Genomic DNA, 5,224 nt, shown 5'->3' with positions numbered 1-5,224 from the left:
GAGACGGGGTTTCTCCATGTTGGTCAGGCTGGTCTCGAACTCCTGACCTCAGGTGATCTGCCCACCTCGGCCTCCCAAAGTGCTGGGATGATAGTTCTTGTTATGAGCTGGACAAATAACTCCCAAAATAACTGCTCCAGAAACACAGAATGGTATGGCCGGGTGCGGTGACTCACACCTGTAATCCAAGCACTTTGGGAGGTTGAGGTGGGTGGATCACGAGGTCAAGAGATCGAGACTATCCTGGCCAACATGGTGAAACTCTGTCTCTACTAAAAATACAAAAAATTAGCCAGGCATGGTGGCAGGCACCTGTAATCCCAGCTACATGGGAGGCTAAGGCAGGAGAATTGCTTGAACCTGGGAGGTGGAGGTTGCAGTGAGCCGAGATAGTGCCATTGCACTCCAGCCTGGACAAAAAGAGCAAAACTCTAGGTCTCAAAAAAGAGAAACACAGAATGGTGTGTGGGGTATCAAAATGGCCATATTACCCCACAAAACTTTTATTATTAGCCTCACAATATTTATCACAATATTAATCATTTTTTGCAGTCAAAATAACTCAAACAATCTTTCTTATTTTTTTAATTAATTTTTTTTGAGACAAGGTTTCACTGCAGCGTCGACCTGCTGGGCTCAAGTGATCCTCCCACCTTAGTCTCCTGAGTAGCTGGGACTTCGGGTGTGTGCCACTATGCTCAGCTAGTTTTTTGTGTGTGTTTTGTAGAGACAGGGTTTTGCCATGTTGCCCAGACTGGTCTTGGACTCCTGAGCTCATGCAACCCACCCACCTCAGCTTCCCAAAGTGCTGGGATTACAGGCATGAGCCACTGTGCTTGACCTTTCTTATTTTCTTAACAGTGAAATGCTTCAGCTTGTTGTTATCTCTATCTAGGGTTAGCTGCATTTTAATAGATGCCTCTAGGGGATGAAACGTTCTTCAAAACCCCAAACCCAAAAGAATTAAAAGAATTTAGATGTCTTGATATTACTAATAACTGTGACCTGTAGCTACAGTCTGTGGATGAAAAAGGAAGTCCTAGAATGGGGTTGTGTTTCAGTTCATTTTGTAAGTCCCATCGTGGTATTTGCTTCTCAGAGGACCTGAACTGAAACCCCATTCTGGGACTTCCTTTTCATTTACATCAAAGCTTTTGGTGTACAAAAGCTTTATTGAGAGAACATCAATAAAGGGGAAAAAAGCAGGAGCTGAACTGTGTGTGTGGGCAGAGGTGAAGACTTCAGACCACAGTGCAGGTCTGTAACCTGGGAAAGCTAAGGCGAAAGTTCAGAAGAGTTGTTAAGAAGAGCTTTAGACTGTGGCACAGTTCAAAGAAAGTTTTGGCCATGCCACTGGGAAATCCTTGAGCCAAAGCTGCCTGTTAGAGGGATCCTCCTTCGGCCTTCACTAATACTCTGCCGCAATCAATCATTGAGTGGGACTGGCCCAGGAGAAGTGTGGCCTCAGCGTGAACTTGGTAGCGGATCCAGTGGGGCAGCTGCTGAGGCTGAAAGTCAACTACGCTTCTTGCAGCAGATCTGAGTCGGGCATTTCCATGGATGATGCAGAGGGTAGCATGCCAGCTCCACACATGCTTATCACAACCCTTTCACTTCCCACTGGACAATCCCATACTGTAGGCTGTACATCTTATTATCATGTCAGTCTATTCCACCATAGCAATTTCAGGATCTAATGATGGCCAATTTAACTGGGCGAGTTGAATGGAATAGAGGAGAAAAGAGCCAGGAGAAGGTATGTGGATGGTGGCCTGACCAGAGTAGTCCCAGGCTGAATGTCCACATGGGCAGAGGCCTAGGAGAGAACCAATCCTTCCCAAGAGACTTTGAGAACATTTGCATTATTTTCTGCTTCATTTTCTGCCATGTCCCAAGACAGAGAATGCACATAGATGTTGAAGCAGAGAATCAGCAAGCACACACTTGCTGCAAAACCAAGTGTCACAATTTTTATTATTTATTTATTTATTTTGAGATAGAGTCTCACTCTGTCGCCCAGGCTGGAGTGCAGCAGCGTGATCTCGGCTCACTGCAAGCTCCACCTCCTGGGTTCACACCATTCTTCTGCCTCAGCCTCCTGGGTAGCTGGGACTACAGGCGCCCGCCACCATGCCCGGCTAATTTTTTTTTTGTATTTTTAGTAGAGATGGGGTTTCACCGTGTTATCCAGGATGGTTTTGATCTCCTGACCTCGTGATCTGACCGCCTCAGCCTCCCAAAGTGCTGGAATTACAGGCGTGAGCCACTGCACCCAGCCACAATTATTTTTTTAATGCTTAAGTTAGTTCACATTTAATTTTTCTACCTTAAACTCGAATTCTATTATAACTAACAAAACTCAAAATGAATTTTTATACGAAGTTTGTATTGTAAGGAGTTATTAATCATCAGCTTTATTACTTTTGTTTCTTTTTCCTAAATTAGATTGCAGGCCACTCTCTGCCTTGTTGGGGTGCTCTGTATTGACTGGGGACTAACAGGTCCCTCAGATTGTCTCTTGGGGAGTAAGAACATGAGAAGCCTGAGAGAAGCTGGATCCTTACAGCTACTGTTGTAGCCTAAAGGATGGGGTCATTGCTGTGGCTCTTTATGATGCCACCTGAGCTTCCTAGTCTGGGAACCATCAGGATGCAGGTCACGGGAGATGACTGGGCTGTTTTCCGACATCTCCTTACTTCTTGCCTGATAATAAACCTCTAAGGTAGTCTGGATGCCTGAGTGACTTTTCTTTGCAATGTGGAAGAACTTGATTAATCCTCATAGTTCAGGACAGAGATGATGAGGATCTGAGGTGAGAATTGTTTTGGGGACTGGAGAAGAAAGCTGATTACTTGGTGACTGAATATTGCAGGGTAAGGAGTAAAGGGACACTCCCAGGTTTTCTGCTTCGGGAACTAGGGGAATAAATGCACAACCAGCAGGGGGTATGGGGGAAAGGACACAGGAAAAAGGTCAGGTTTGAAGCGTATTTGAAAAACTCAAGTAGATTGAGTTTGAAGTACCTGTGAGACGACTTGGGACACATCTCTAGCAGGCAGCTGAATATATAGGTCTATTCTGGTTATTTAATGATATCTAACCAACCACAGCAAAACTCAGTGGCTTAACATAACAACTGTTTTATTTATTTTCCCACAATTCTGCTATTTGGGCACTGGGGAGAAAAGCTCATAGCTTTTACCATAATAATAATAATAATATGGCAGCTGAAAGCTCATAGCTTTTACCATAATAATAATAATAATATGGCAGCTGAAAGCTCATAGCTTTTACCATACCATAATAATATGGTAGCTGAAACTATGAGGTGGGATCACTCCATGGGAGTATACAGTGGTAAATGCAGAAAAGAGTCCATCAACTTTGCAAATATATGAGAATGGAATCTTGAGGGTTGTCATTTTCTTAGTTTCTCACAAGCCCCTGTTAATCCTATTTCTTCATATACATTCATCCCAGGATTTTCTGTCGTGTTGTTGCTAGTCCCATTTCTTGACTGTCATCTCAGTATTCACCAGTCTAACAGTGATGATGACTGGTCTAGCCAGAACTCCCAATTCGGGAGCTTTTACATTTTATTTATTTGATAAATAAATAAATCTGGCCTGATTAAATCTGGCCACAGGCACTAACTTAACGTGTTCGGTTTCTGCAACAGAAAGCGAGGCAACAGAAAAAGAGGGATCCCCGTGTGAAGTGGGGTGTTTGTCCACAAACACATGTCTCTCACACAGGCACCTTCCTCTGAAGCTAGATAACCTCCAGAAATCTGACGTTTCTTTGACTTGGTTTCCTTTTCTGGACTAAACAGTATCGATCTTCGTTGGAGTTCTTTGTGAAGATAAGCTAATAAAATACCATAAATCTCTTTTACTAAGTGAAGCATTTACCACTCTAATTAGCATTACGATTTAAAGGCTTTCATATTGGGGAAACAAACACCAGCTTCCCACGTGCTTGAGTTAAAGGGGATCTTAAATCATGATTATGCAGAGGCCAGGGGCAACGATACAACGTTTTAGACATTACCTGTGTTCTGACAGGCATCAGACCTTTAGGGAGATACAACACTCAAGACCCTGTCCAAGATAGAAGCCACAGTCTAGTATTGTGGGTTTGTGAAAAAATAACTCCTAACCTTTATCTTTCTAGGGGTTGTACTACAAGGTAGGTCTGCACAAAGTGCTAGTGACTCCTCTGATGTAGAGAGGGGTAAGTTTCACGGAGAAAGTGACAGATGAGCTGAGTTAGAAGCCTACTCAGTTACAGAAAAATGTGGAATGGAAGGCCATTTACCTGTGACATGGAAATATAAATTCCTTGGCAGGACAGCCAGGATCTCAGGAAAGTCCCTGGGACCCTCTGCTCCCTTTCTCAGTCCAACCCTGGGAAGGTAGTTGGTGGATGTGAACCTCTGACTAAGACCCAGGAGGTGGTTCCCAGCCTCCAGCCGCGCAACGGTTGGAACCAGGGAGAGAAGGGAGGGGTAAAAGCGCTCAGGCGCATGCGCTCAGCAGCCTGCCGGCTCAGCCAAGGAGAGTTCTGCCCGCGGCTCACTCTCCACCTACTCGCGTCTCGCGCCTCGCGGGCCCCAGAAACCCGGATCCGAGAGCGAGCGCGTTGCGCTCGCGCGCAGACTTCAGGTCCCGGGCGGGCGCCTGCGCACGAGCTTCCCAGGCGCGCGGGCTGCGGGGTTATTAGAGGTGGAGCGCGAGGAGGGCGCGCGGCAGGAGGCGGTCGCCGTTACGGCGCGAGCGTGGTCACGTGGCCGCTGGTCACCGCCGCCACCCCTCCCGCCCCGTTCTCTTTCAGGTCGGGCCGGGCCCGGCCGCTTCCGCGAGCGCCTGGCAGACTGAGGGAGAGAGAGAGAGAAAGAGGAGGGGAGGAGGAGGAGGATTCAGGGAATAGGAGCTGGGGAGCCCTTCTGCGCCACAGGTAAAACAAAATAATGATAATGATGATCGTAAAAAAGCCCAAGCCCTCTGAACGCCTCCGCCTTCCTCCAGTGCAGCCCCACATGCAGTTGCTCTCGCCCCGGCCTCCCACTCAGCCTCAGGACGCATTTTGCCTCCCCTCGCGCCGCTGCTGCAGCCGCCGCCGCTGCCTCGATGTTCTTGTTGAGCTCGTCGGCCACCAGGCCGCCGCCGTTGTCGTAGAGAAACATGACGGTGGGCTCGATCCAGCGGGGGTGGAGGAGCACGGA

At 47.2% G+C, this 5,224-nt stretch overlaps 1 protein-coding gene across 1 annotated transcript in view; it reads left to right on the top strand.

Moving 5' to 3' along the window:
* Positions 1-4,687: 4,687 nt before the first annotated feature.
* TBC1D5 (TBC1 domain family, member 5) overlaps positions 4,688-5,224 on the top strand; it is a 582,411-nt gene continuing 581,874 nt past the window's right edge. The window contains exon 1 of the mRNA XM_011933724.1: positions 4,688-4,956. The gene's annotated coding sequence lies outside the window, so the exon portion shown is untranslated. The remainder of the gene's footprint in view (positions 4,957-5,224) is intronic.

The sequence above is a fragment of the Colobus angolensis genome, unplaced genomic scaffold (genome assembly GCF_000951035.1).
Source record: "Colobus angolensis palliatus isolate OR3802 unplaced genomic scaffold, Cang.pa_1.0 Scaffold129, whole genome shotgun sequence".
NCBI classification, from domain to species: domain Eukaryota; kingdom Metazoa; phylum Chordata; class Mammalia; order Primates; family Cercopithecidae; genus Colobus; species Colobus angolensis.
Note: the sequence above shows the minus strand (reverse complement) of the source record. Positions and strands in the feature narration are given on the sequence as shown.